Raw genomic sequence first — 14,658 nt, forward strand, 5'->3', positions numbered from 1 at the left:
CCAACCTTGGAAAAACTGGCCCTTGCCTTGATCGTTGCCGCTGGGAAGCTCCGACCTTATTTCCAATCGCATTCCATCGTTGTATTCACCGACCAGCCACTCCGGACAGTTCTTCACAGCCCTCTGCAGTCCGGCCGAATCGCTAAGTGGGCGATCGAGCTGAGCGAGTACGACATTGAGTATCGTTCTCGCCCAAGTTTAAAATCACAAGTCTTAGCGGATTTCATAACGGAGCTCTCCCCCGAACTCGAAGCAACCATACCTAAGGAGGAACCTTGGACTTTGTTCGCTGACGGCTCTTCCTCCAATCAGGGATCCGGCGTCGGGGTTATACTCCGATCTCCGACGGGCGAGGTCCTCGAGCAAGCACTAAAACTTGGCTTCAAGGCATCGAACAATGAAACCGAATACGAAGCCATCCTGGCCGGACTATGACTAGCGCAAGGCCTGGGGGTGACCAGCATCCAAGTTTTTTGCGACTCACAGCTAGTGGTTAGCCAATTTAGTGGGGAATATGTCGCTTAGAATGGGCGCATGGAGGCATATCGCCAATTACTCCGTAATCTTTCGGAGCAGTTCGCCTCATTCGAACTGATCAAAGTTTCGAGGAGCGAAAATGCATCGGCAGATGCCCTCGCCGCCCTGGCAAATTGCTCTGACCCAGGTTTGCGACGAACGATCCCAATCGAGTGTATCGAAACTCCCAGCATCAATCACACCGATTTGGCGTGCACCATTAGTGACGCCGGGGAGCCAATGGAAGTCGATGAACCTGTCCAGGAACCCGTCGATGTAACACAGCCCCTAGATGATTAGCAGCTCGAAATAAAGATATATATCAAGGACGGCAAGGTTGCAGAAGATCTCTGGCAAGCTTGGCGATTGAAAGCTCGATGTGCGCACTACGCCATGATGAGGGGCAGCCTTTTCCGATGCAGCTTGTCGAGAGGAGGCGGAACGAATAATGATGTGCGCACTACGCCATGATTGAACCCTACTCACCTGCGTTGATCGAGAGGAGGCGGAACGAATAATGATGGAGGTTTATGAAGGCGACAGTGGCAACCACTCTGGAGGGCGTGCACTCGCATTAAAGATAAAGAAAGACGGGCATTATTGGCCAACCATGGTCGCCGACTGCGAGGCATTCTCGGTGAAGTGCGAAGCCTGCCAACGCCATGGACAAATGAAACACGTACCCCCCAAACTGCTGAACACTACCTTTCATGCGTTGGGCAATGGATCTCGTTGGCCCACTGCCCCCGTTAAAATCAAAGAAATTCCTATTGGTCTTGACCGATTATTTTACCAAGTGGGTAGAGGCTGAATCGTTTCACAAGATACAGTCACTGGACGTCACCAACTTCATCTGGAAGAACATCATCTGCCGCCATGGGCTCCCTTATGAGATCGTCACTGATAATGGAACACAGTTCACTTCACTTATTACCAGACATCTTCTAGGCAAATGGGGAATACGCTTAAGCACCTCGACCGCCCGATATCCTCAGGGGAACGGTCAAGCCGAGGCAACCAACAAGACCATAATAGACGGGTTGAAGAAGCGTCTCGGGCAAAAAAAGGGAGCTTGGGCAGATCAGCTTGACGGCGTGCTATGGTCCTACCAGACTACCCCGCGGCGAGCTACGAGGCAGTCTCCGTTCTCGTTGGTCTATGGTATTAAAGCGCTGGCTCCAGCCGAAGCCGGAGTACCAACACCTCGCCGTGCCATGTTGGTCGACGATTCCGAGCTCAACGACAGCATGATGCTCGACCACATCAACTTCGCCGAGGAATTGCGTAATAAAGCCCTAGTCCGAATTCAGAACTACCAAAATGCCGCGGCCAAGTACTACAACAAAGCTGTCCGTCAACGACGATTCAACGAGGGCGACCTGGTACAGCGCAAGATGTATGAGAACACTAAGGAGGTCAACGCCGGAAAACTCGGCGCTCATTGGGAAGGCCCATATCTCATCTCCAAGGCAGTCCGCCCTGGAGTTTACGAGCTCTTGACCATGGAGGACAAGCAGGTCAAAAACTCATGGAACGTGGCCCATCTTAAACGTTACTACGACTAGGTCATTTGGTCATTCCCGGTCTTGAAAGCATGTGTACTATGAACTACGACTTGCTTGATCCCAATTTTGGGTACGTAGGCAGCCCTTGATTTCTTTAACGAGATTTAAAGGACACATCTGGAAAAATAATACGATTTCTTTTATTTCAAGGGAAATTTCTATTTCTGTATTTCGCTGCACACAAGAAGTCTTCTATCTCGGCATATCGCCCACATTAAGATAGACAGCAGTAAAAAAAATAAAAAAAAGGGAACTAAAAGCAATGAAGTGTGCCGATCCAAGGGGGCGCAATGTGACCCCCCTCCTGTGATCTCAACCTCCTCGGCGATTCACAGGCGCAGAGCTTGAGAGGCCGGACTCCAAAGACTCTTCGAAAGCTATACCTTCGAGATAGGTTCGCCAGCGCTGACACTCCTGCCTTAGCTCCTCTAGCCGACCTGCCGACACTTCCTCACCCCTGTCCGCCATCTCCTCGAGAAACGCGCATGGACCTTCCATGGTATGGCTTTTTCGGAAGTGATGATCCGTGGTTTCTAGATGAAGGATGTAGCATCGCAGCCTTTCTATGCGACCCTTGTAGATCAGGATTTCCGCCACATGCAGGTTCTCCGATTCTCCTAGCGGCTCGTAGTCGCCTTCCAGCAGATCAGGTATCAAGGTCCTGGCGACCTGCCCCTCACATTGGTCGCCATCAGCAAGCAGTCGGGTCATGCGCCAGTTCGCCAGATAGAAGCCATTGGCGATGAGCTCATCCAGAACCGAAATGGTTCCTTCCAGACGGCAGAGCTGGAAGATGAGATTGTATTTCAGGCGAAAAGCCTTGATATATGAACTCATCCTTTGACAGCGAGCTCGATAGATGCGGATCTCTCTTTGCAAGGGGTCCTCCTCGATTTCCGCAACAAGTTCATGGGATGGAGACGGAAACGTCTCTTCTATGGGGAGGGTGATATTCGACGCTTCTGGGTTGAATCCGCTGACACCGGCGGCAGTCAGCTCTCGATCTTGCCTCAACCATGCCGACCGAGTTGTGATAGGCATGCTTTGCAATTAACCTTTCTGAAGTTTGGATGAGAGATGCTCAACAAACCTCCTTTTCACCTATTTATAGGGGAAAAGGGGGAGATAAATGCTGCGTCCCGCAAATCTCGCACCAATCAGATCGTGGGAAGATATGCGCTGTGTCCCGAGAATCTTCCGCCAATTAAATTGCATCGTGGAATGAGTAAAAAAAAGAAAAGAAAAGGGTTTGACTACGTCTACCTAGTTCGGAACAGAACTGATCGACATCTTGGCCAGATGATCGACCTACTCTCCAGCGCGAGATAAATCGAACCCAGAAAATTCTTTTTGAATTTTTTCGATAGTAAGTCTCCAATGCGAGACACATCGAGCCCAGAGAATTCTTTTAGAATTGTCTCCATAAACTCCTTGACGAGAGATAAGCCGAACTCAGAGAATTCTTTTTGAATTGTTTCGTAAGTCCCAGTTCGGACGGATATAAGCCGAACCCAGAGTTTTAAATTTTGCTTTTCGTTATCCAAGCTGGGACAAAGAAGGTAAGCCGAAGCCCCGTACTTCGCCCTTCACTAAGAAGCGCGTTAATGCTTAGGCTAAATTGTTCCCATAAAGAGTTACTTAGTATAAGCTGGGAGACGTCCCGCCTTGGGTAAACTTCCAAAGAGAGTGAAAACTTTATTGCAAAGATAGATTGTCTGAACAAGACAGCATTTTTGATAAAAAAAAAAATAATAAATATATAAAGGGCTCAAATCGCCAATTCCAAGCACATCAGCCATCCAGATCAAGCCCTGCTGCGATCTTCCGAGTATCTGCTTTAAGGCGCTTCGGCATGGGCCATAGAAGCTGGAGTCCTGTTCTCTCCCATTCAGCAGGATTCGATTCCAGTGCCCTGATCTTCTGTTCGGCCTCGTCAAGACGGCTTCCAGTACCGCTAGACGATCGTCGATTTCGTTCTTCTTCATGTGATGATAGTAAAGTTTGTGGCATTTTTCCCGGTGCACGGACTCAATCTGCACACAAGATCGTCGGTTAGAACCAAAAGGAGATTCACACAGGCGAAGTTATAAAGAGTTACCTGGCGAACAAAGGCATGAGCGGCAGCGGCTTCTATGTTATTGGCGTGCCTGTTCATATAGAACGGCTTCACTTTGGAAGGCATGAATTCACCGCTCAGGGAAAAACTCGGCTCGCTTGGAATCAGATTCGCCGAATGTTAGCATTCATTACAGTATTCGATCAAGCACTGCGGCATGTCTGCCACTCTGTCCAGACCGTTTTCAATCCAGAACCTTGGGTGGGATTCGAGCAGTTTAAGTTTGAATAGTAGTTCACTTCGCGACTGCACTGTTGCGGCTAATCGATTACGGTACTCAGAATGGCGTTCTTTGATGCGAGAGAGGAAAGTCTCTAATTCCAACCTCTTTTCCGGATTAACACGGAACATTAGCATCCAAGGAGCTCGGGTATTCGGGTAATAGGGCATCCCTTGCTCAATGGCTTCCGAGTTCGAGAACGTCGGGACATCGTTCCCTATTTCGAGTGCGGGATCAACGCTGCCTACAGAGCTCGGCATCTCAGAATTACTTTGTTTGGTGAAAGTTGCGGTCAATTCGAGTATAGGGCTAGCATATTTATACTAGTCCTGGTGGACTGTTTTCCAATTATGAAATTGGGAGATTACCATTTCTCGTCGCCTAACAAAAAGGAAAAATTCATCGTAAACACAATAGGAAGATTTCCAAAAAATAGAGTACGGAGAAGCCGGCCACGAAACGGGCAATGTTATCATAAAGTTTTTTTTTAAAAAGGTAAACATAAAAGTTTTCTGAGAGTCTTTATTAGAGTTCTAGAGGATCAGTCAGATCGGCCTGGAAGATCGCGGCATTGGAACCATACGGGTGTCGAACAGAGTCTAGAGCCGCGGTCCCGGAGTGAAGGAGTCCAAAGCCGAGCTGGTCTGGAGACATGTTGATGTCGCCCTCTCCTAGTTCCAGGATCTCTAGCGCTTCCACTTCGCTCCGGGCTACCTCCCACGTTTCCTTGATCTCGGTAATCAAGTTATCCGGGATAGACGCTCCATTCTTCAGAAGATACTCCATAATCTCTTCAATCCCGTGTGCCTGGTTGAGAATGTCCTCCTTCGGACGGGCTACTTTTTCCTGCTCGAGCAGATAGGCCTTTACCTTGTCAAGACGACGTTGCACCTTCTTCGTGGTACCTTCAACTTTGGACTGACGATCTAGGCGAAGTCGTCTCATTTCTGATTCGAACTTTGCCCCCAGATCATCAAACTCTTTCCTCAGCTCGGCCTTCTCTTCTCCCAAGACTTCTTCCCGCGTCTCTAGTTCGGCAATCCTTGCTTCCAGGTGTTCGCAGTTCTCTTCCTTACTCGCAAGAAGGCCCTTCAGCTCCTTGATTCTCTCGTTCTTTGACCTGTCCGCTTCTCGGAGATTATCCGAGCACTCCTTCATTTTTTTGAACTCGGCCTCTGAAGACGCCATCAATTTGACCCGTCTATCGTACATAAGGGTGAGTGCAGAAACGTAGGCAGCGATCTGCATTTCAAAACAGAGTGAGATGAAAATCTAAGGTTGCAAGCAAAATATAAAAAGGGCGATGCGATTCAAACCTGAAGGGCGGACTGGCCGGCTTGGACATATTGGTCTCTAAATTCTAGCTTATCGAGCGGCGGCAGCATGACTGAGGACAGCTTAAGTTGCCTGCACAACTCCCCGGCAGCTTCCTTGTTGCAAACGAGAGGCATTTCCCCAAAGTAGTCAAAGCGAAATTGATCAGATCTATCGGTATCCCGTTCAACTCGGAAGCGGTCGCAGGATTCGAGTCCCGCCTCTTCCGCAGGATTCGAGTCCCGCCTCTTCCGCAGAACGTTTCCGGCCTGTCCCCTGAGCGGAACCTTTTCCTTTGCATTTATCCTTACTGTTATCCTTTTTGGACTTTTTCTTTTTGGAACCGCTACTTGGTTCAGGGGCGAGTTGCTCTGGAACGAGAGATTCAACTGGTGGAGGCGGAAGCGAGGCATCGGAAGCTTCATGTCCGAGATAAGGGGTGATCAGGCCATCATCGGAGTTCTCAATATCGATAAAATTGTTCTCTGCTTGCTCGGACTCGAGATCAACGATCGGCTCGTCGTTTGGGGTTACGGACCGGAGTGTTTCAGCCCTGACAACTGTTGTCACTGGGACCTCGGAGGACTGGCCCAGTGAACTTGCGAAACTTGCAAATTTGGTCTTCGCCTTGCCCATAGCTTCTTCAACGCGACGTCGGGTAATCTGATCCAAGCTACGGTTGACTCCTGTGAAATGGACATCCCTAACGTGTTGAAATTCGGACGGAAGCTTTCGAGCTGAGCTAGGGCGAGCTGCAAAAACATTGAAAATCAAGTTCAGGTCAGAACACGGGTGTCCAATCGAAACAAACAAGGGACGGGTTGATACCGGGCGACATGTTCCACACTCTTCGCCGACCGCATCTCAGACTTTCGAAAGAGCGATCATCAACTCGGACATAGAAGTAGTGAGCCCTCAATTTCTTGAAGTTGCTGACTTTTTTCCCCGGGAAGGAAATTATGAATCGGTTTTGTGTTGACCATCCATGACGCGCTTCCTTGGGCATTCTTAAAATTTGTTAATTGCTCGAAACACTCGACATCAAGGGAAACTTCGGCTTTGGCCGCGACGACAAAGTTACAGATACTTCCCGGGGGAGAGCTGACATATCGGGATCTGGCGGCGATGTGTATATTGGGTGAGCAGGCTAGGAAGAGGAAACCACAATCGGCATTTAGAAAAGAAACCCTCGTATAGACAGATATACCCAAGTGGCGGGTTCCATGGACGCTGGTGCTCTCCGGGAATAATGATGTGGACGCCGCAATCCCGTAAACCACACGAGTTCAGCATTGTGCACACCGAATCGGCATCACTAGTCGTCTTCTCGCCGCCAATCTGACCTCGGTAATCTCGCCGAGGAAGGATGTCTTCGATCATAACCCCGTCTGGTGCAAGTCGAGCTGTTCCTTGGTTCAGATTGTCTGACGGGTGATCAGAGGTCGAAGCAGCGTTGCCATGATTCCCGCGGATCTCTTCATCGACTAGAGAAGGAACTGTCAAGGTCGGGATTTCATTTGACTTGTGTCTCGAAGAGCATTCAGCTCTTTCTTCGGATCTGTTCGGCACATCGCCCAGGTCCGATCTGATAATCTGGGGAAGCCTCTTGCTGGAATATTTACGGATTAGTGGATCGCTTTCCGTGGAGGACAAGGAATTCATGGCCGAAGTGAAGGATAAGTCAGATCGCCGAAGAGTGTGGAAGAAGGCTTGCGGAGGTAACAACAAATCAAAAAGGAAAAGAAGAGAGAGAACAGAGCAAATACCTTTGATGAATCGGCGAAAAGTGAAAATAAAGAGTGGGGGTCGGGTATTTATAGCAAAGAATGAGCGACAGCCCTACGCGGAGTAATAATTGCCTACCCAGCCTACGCGATGTTTCAGCTTCCGAGCTGCCAGAAGCGACGCGTCGGACACGTGTCATTCAACCAATGGGTGGCGAAGCGGTGCGACGATCCAGGTAATTAGATTCAGATTTCTTTACGGATTAAATCGGATATTCTCTCTTAGAGTCCGGACATTCGAATTTACTTCTGAATGTACCGAGCTGAGGGGGGACTAATTGTTGGTGCGGGAATTAGCACCCCCAACATGCCGATCTAAACCCGACTAAAGGAACCGGTTATCTAAACCAGGAGCTCGACCGCAACTTGGACTTCATCTCTAAAGGCCCAATAAGGCCCAGTGCCGAGGTGACAGACCGACATCTCAATTCGCCCTGCGGCCGACCTAGCAAAAAAGGAAAGACTTTCCTAATCAGTTCGATCACAATTAGGAAAGTGAATATATTCTTTAGATCTTAGAAACCTATAAATAGAGGGCAATCCTCTCATTGTAAGATCATCCAGCAATTAATACAAAAAACCCTAATTCCTCTTTGTTCTTGAGAAAAACCCTAACTTGTTTTCCAAGAGATTTCAATTCTTCTTTGTTTGTTTACTTCGATCCGATTTCTTAGAGAGATAGTGCTATTGAATTTGTTTCCCCTCTCAAACAAATTCATTGTGTGAAAATCGGTTTCTACAAGGGTTCACAATTCATAAACATAAATAGATAGAGGGTTCACGAGTCACGACAGATAGGTTTCTTGATCAGATTCTCAAAAACCACGACAAAGCTGGCGAGACTTTTTATTAGCTTTGGCCAAACACTCTCAGCCAATTCCTTCTTGATCATTCATTGCAGTCTTGCCAGACAACTCCTAGTGTAATGAATTGTCCACAAGCTCATAATGGCCCTTCACAAAATCATCATTTGCAAATTCCCACTTGTGTTCAGAATCCTCAACCTTCTTGATGCACTGGGAATCGGATACAAAGATATAACTGTTAGACCTTGCTATAATGCAGAAAGAAAGAAAAAAATAATTTACCAGAAATTCTTCAACTTAACTTTATAATGGACCTTGGCTGCGTCGATACCTCGATGCATGGTATCTTTGAGGAGATTTCAATTAATTTAGAATTTAAGAGATACTGGAAAATATTTTTCTAATTAAATATTCTATTCAATTATTTCAAAACACAATCGTACTCTTTCTTAATCAAAATTTTCTTTGCTTAAGTAAGACACTTATGGTTATGTTTTTAAAGTGACGTTTTAACAAATCTATACTAGTATTTTTGCAACAGTTTTTGCTCAAAAATATTTTTTGGAAAATTTTTACATTTAATGCATTGACTTTAATATTAGTTACCAAAACTTTAAAATTAATTATTGGTAAGATTTAAAAAAATATAGAAATCTTTCTACTTCATTTAAACATAAATATATGATTCCCTTTCATTTTTATTTGAATTTATATTTAAATTATCTTGAATTATTCTATAATACATTTAGGGGGGTGTATTCAACTTGACATTTTAAGTGATTTGTATAAAATTTACAAATCCTATGTTATTCAATAATGGATTTTAAAAAGTCTCCCGAAATCCACTGTTATTGAACTGATGATTTAAAAATCTACTTTAAAATCTACTGTTATTCAAAACAGTTTGTGGATTTGGATTTTAATAAGTTTTAGGGATTCTGGAGGATTTGAGAGGATTTGAGAGGATTTGTTTAGTTAAAAATACAGAAATCCAAATCTCATGGTTTTAGGTGGGATTTGAAAGAATTTCACCATAAATCATATCAACTTCCCTAAAATCTATCAAAATTCTAAATTTTCTAAATCCCATCAAATTCTCCAAAATCATGGTTTCAATACACCCCCCTTAGTTATTAAAAATTATGATTTTTTCCTGCATATGATGTAATACAAAATTTTAAAAATAGACATATATTACTTAATAAATGAATAAAAAATATGGATACAATATCCCACATCGTCTAAAAGAATTAGGCAATGGTTTGGAGTCATACTATAAAAGAGACCAAAATGATTCTGAATTCAAATGAGTAGAAAGCTTGATTTATCAGGCATTCAAACTTTAAAAACTTTTTTTTGGTTTATTTTGTTCTTTATTTTAAATATTTTTAAAAGTTTAAATATGAAAAATATTTAAAACTTTTAAAAAGTTAAATATTATACCGTAGATACACAATAAATATTAAAAAATTAAGATGATATAGTGCAAGTTAAAATATCTCGGGATGGAGTTATATAGCGGGACGGGTTTTATCGATATTTATATAAATTAAAAATATCATTAATTCGGTGTTACACGGGTAAAACATCATTTCATTATTTTGTTAACACGTTCGGTATCAGAGAATAGACATATCTAATTAAATTAATTAAATAAATATTATGTAAAAAATAAATTATATTGCGATATTATATGGTTTATTTAACAATCATTATATAATTATAACATATTTAACCAATAAATACAACTTATAATTTAAATATTTTAGTTATAAATAATTTTGTTTCGCGGTGTACCGCAGGTCCTAATCTAGTAGTATAGTATATAATAAGGGTATTTTCAATATACAAAATAACATTATTTATTAATTTAATATTTTGATGCATTACACATTTTACACCATGTTAGAAGGAATATTTATCCACCATTTGTCACGTTATGAGCTGTAAGATTTTTAATTCCTTACATACTTTTAATGAACTAAAATTGCAGTCTCCTAAAGTGATATTGAGTTTTAGACAAATTACTTGCATAACAATCCAAATTTCTAGTTGACAAAAAAAAAAAAACCAAATTTCTGAAATCATATTTGATATAAAATTCATTACCATCTCTCATGGGTTGTCCACATATTCCATCGTTATATTATCAATAAGGTCATTTTTGTGATTAATTATATACAAACAGAACAAAATTTATACGAAAAAGTCATTAGTTTTGTGTATAATTTTGTATCCTAAAAAGTTATTAGTTTTGTGTATAATTTTAAAACATTAAAGTAATAAATAGACATAACAAATTTTTCAGTTACCTTTTGTCTCTCTAATAAAAAATTCCAAACCTCATCCAAAAATTTGAACTAAAACTTAAAGATTTAGTCAGTGTATCATTTTTATGTAGTTGTCACAGTTTATAGTGTTATGCATAAAATTATTTTACTAAAACTCAATTAATTTATACATTTACTATAATTAGGTTTGGAAATCTGACTATGTCATATATGTGTGCTATTTTGTAGAAATTTTGTGCATATGTTATGAAAAATTTGAGCATTTTTGTGGTTGTTTGTCTTTCTTCAAATATAGACCACCAAATCAATAGGATAGTTTAATAGTTATTAACAGCTTAATGTATGAAACAATCATATTAGAACATATAATGACTTGTATACTTAAATACACCATATAACCAATGGAGTTTTTTTTTTGGTTTTCTCGCTAGAATTACTTGAGTGGTTCTATAACTTCAAAATGGAGAGTATGCCAAATGGATCAATTCCAAGTTGGATGCCAAAGTAGAATGATGGAGATATAATGTGAGTTTCCTCCTTTGACTTCCACAAGATCTAACCACCAAAAATTTTGTGGACCAACACATATATGTAAGAAGATATGCATGTTTATGATATATTGGTTTATTTCTTATAGAAAGGTTGATGATATATATATATGTTCTATTCTTACAGCTTGAGTGTCTTGGAATATAACATGCTTTCTGGACTCTTACCTCCAGAGCTTGGGCGACTCTCAAACCTTAGACAACTGTAAGCATTTTGTTTTTTTGGATTGCTCTGCTTGTTATGTTCTTTCTATTCACACTAAAACCATTCTTGTTCAATTTTCTCAGCTTTCTGAGCTCAAACAAATTCAGGGGAAATATTTCATCTACACTCTCAAAATTGAACAGCATGAGAGTTTTGTAAGTATCTCTTTGTTTAAATAAGTTATGGCGTTATGCACTAAAATAGGTTTATGTAAAGTAAATATTGACAATTATTGTTGTTCTATACCCTAGCTAATCTCTATTTTTATACTCTACTTAAACTATCAATAAGAATCAATAAGAATCAATCTATTAGATTAACCCACAATCTTTTATATATGGATAGCTATAACCATAATCTATACTAAATAAAAGTAGGAACTATAAGCTCATAAGGCTGTCCACATAGAGTTTTAAACATCCAATATGGATTCGACATGTCATTATTTAACATTTTTTCCCATCTCATTAATTAACATTTTTAACATTTAATATTTTTAATACATAGATATTAATAAAAAGAAAATTATTTTATAAAATATACATTTTTAAATCCTAAAATATACTGCAAATTTGTTTAGAGAAAGTTTCCAAATTTATAAAGTAAACTTTAGAAAAAGTATTATTTGATCAAATAATTATGATGGTTTACCATAAATATTTGTAGCTATAAATATAGATCCTTGGTCACATTATTATTATCATCAATTCGCCAAATAAATAGTTTTGATCATATGAGCTTTTTATATTCCTTTGTTATATTTTGGCACCCAATTATTTATAACTGTATATGCATATAAATAATTTTTTATTGATTTTACTTATTTTGATTTATGTTTAGGTTTACAGATCATGTGAGCTTTATCCAAATTAAACCATTGATGTCCCTGCTGTGGATAAAACTGAATCTACGTGTCGACAGATACAATTTAAAATATTGAGATTGTGTGAACGAGTATAAAAAGGAACCAAACAAAAAAAAAATCGATAAGGTATTGATGATTCTGTTTTTGTTTTGGTGTGTTTATACGTTTGTTTATTTCAATAGGGTTTAGTTTTTTTTTTTTTTTTTGTACTAACGAGTCATACTTGCTAATTATGTGATTATGATTTTTTTTTCCCTTTTTTATAGCTAAAATATTATTTTTATTCGCTAATTTAGTGATAAATATATATATTTTCTTTAGTTCGTGAATTATGTCATATATATTATGCCGATAATTTCAGTCATCATCCTTTTTTCGTGTCCACTTTTGATTATGGGGGTCTCTCATTGGTACTGATGTTTTTTTGTGTGTTTCTTCTCGGGTGTGGTTAGAAATTTCAATTTACGGTGTAAAATAATAGATTGAACTAAAAAACAAAAATATATTCGATGACTCATCAAACAAAAATATTTTCGACGTTTCATATTGACAAATATTCTTACCGACTTTCGGAAACAGTTTAGAAGTAATTTTATTGATCCACTACACGGCAAATTACAAACTATAGTGACAAGGGGTTATACCGAGAATGACGAGGAGGAACAGAAGATGAGAACGTGTTTGCTTATCATCCCCATTATGACAAGACCTCTAACTGGTCATCAGCTACGCACTAAACCATTGAAACGATGTTGGACCGAAGAAACTGGGATATGTTAATTTGTTTATTATTTTGGTGAGACCATAGCCGAAAGAGTCCATCTAAGTTTGTGATGTGCTAGCTGATGGGTATAGAGAATAAAGACTAAAACAATGAGTGCTTGCAAAAAGATATAAAGAGTGACAAATCTCGAGAAAAAAATGTAAATTAGAAAATTCTTATAGATATCAAAAACAATGTGAGAAAAATATGAGTTGTTAGAAAAATAGTATTATCACTTATGGACTATACTTTTTGTAAAAAAATCCATCTTTAGAAGAGCTATCCTAACTAAGATGAAGTGAAGATAGATAACACTAAAAGTAAATTTGCACATACCAAAATGACAAAGTCGTGAAAGTTAGTCATCATACAATAAATTAATTTATGACAAAATGCTTTCGGTAAAAGATCCGATTACCCAAAATATCTAAAACTATAAAGAGCGTGAAACAAAAAAAATATTATTTTGATAAATGTTGTAAAAATCTAAAACTTGTGTTAGAGTTTCTTTTAATTGTATATTTGAATTGAACTATTTGCCATGTTAAATTTAAAATTCAAGGAATTTAAATTTTTAAAAATAAGTAGACATTTATAAACATAAATTTTAAGTTTTCAATAGATATTATTAGTCACACAAAAAAATATTATCAATTAAAATATTCAAAATAATTAAAAGACCAAAAAAACATAAATAAATGGTACAGAAATAAAAAGATAACGTGTGTATGATTTATAAGGTTTAAAAGTTATTTATAATATTTTATACACATAGAAATGTAGTTTTGTATATTTTTATAAGATTACACATATATTTGGTTAGATCTTACAATTTTTAAGGGCATTTTCAAATTTTGTTTTTAAGAAGAGACTGTTCTGAAAAGAGAAATGGGGAAAGAGGCATTTTTCAAATATTCTCTAATAATAATCTGAAAGTTTTGAAACTAAAAATGTTTCTTAGTCATTTGTTAAATACATATTATTACCAACATATTAATAAAACTATTACCAACATATTAATAAAACAATTTGTTACTTATATAAGTTTTACTTTTTATTTCTCTTTTAAACAACATAAATGATATTCAAAATATATAAAAAAAAACATTTGTGTTAGGAAAATTAAAAAAAAAAAATCATTACAGAAATTTTGAGTAATATTTTCAATCGATTGCTATAGATATATTAGTGCGGGTTAATAACCTAGTCTAGTGACAAAGGGTTATACCGAGAACGACGAGGAGGAACAGAAGATGAGAACGTGTTTGCTTATCATCCCATTATGGCACGACCTCTAACTGGTTATCAGCTATGCACTAAACCATTGAAACGATGTTGGACCGAAGAAACTGGGATATGTTAATTTTTTTATTATTTTGGTGAGACCGTAGCCGAAAGAGTCCATCTAAGCTGGTGAATGGTAGATGTGCTAGCTGATGGGTATAGAAAATTGAAACAACCCGACCCCTTTTTTTTTTAATAATTAAAAACAATATATAATTAACCATCCCATACTACTTAATTAACCAACTCAAACCACAACTCAACATTAAACCAACAATAACATTAAGCACAGCGGAAACACACCAATAATACAAAACCAACAAATCATCAATACAATAACATTCCTAACCATTCTATCCGGCAACCTACCATAACACTAAC

The 14,658-nt window shown here is 39.2% G+C and overlaps 1 pseudogene; it reads right to left on the reverse strand.

The window, feature by feature from the left end:
• Positions 1-4,942: 4,942 nt before the first annotated feature.
• On the reverse strand, positions 4,943-7,393 carry LOC147930631 (meiosis-specific protein ASY2-like; annotated as a pseudogene).
• Positions 7,394-14,658: the final 7,265 nt, after the last annotated feature.

The sequence above is a fragment of the Camelina sativa genome, chromosome 12 (assembly GCF_030686135.1).
Source record: "Camelina sativa cultivar CO46 ecotype springtype chromosome 12, ASM3068613v1".
NCBI lineage: Eukaryota > Viridiplantae > Streptophyta > Magnoliopsida > Brassicales > Brassicaceae > Camelina > Camelina sativa.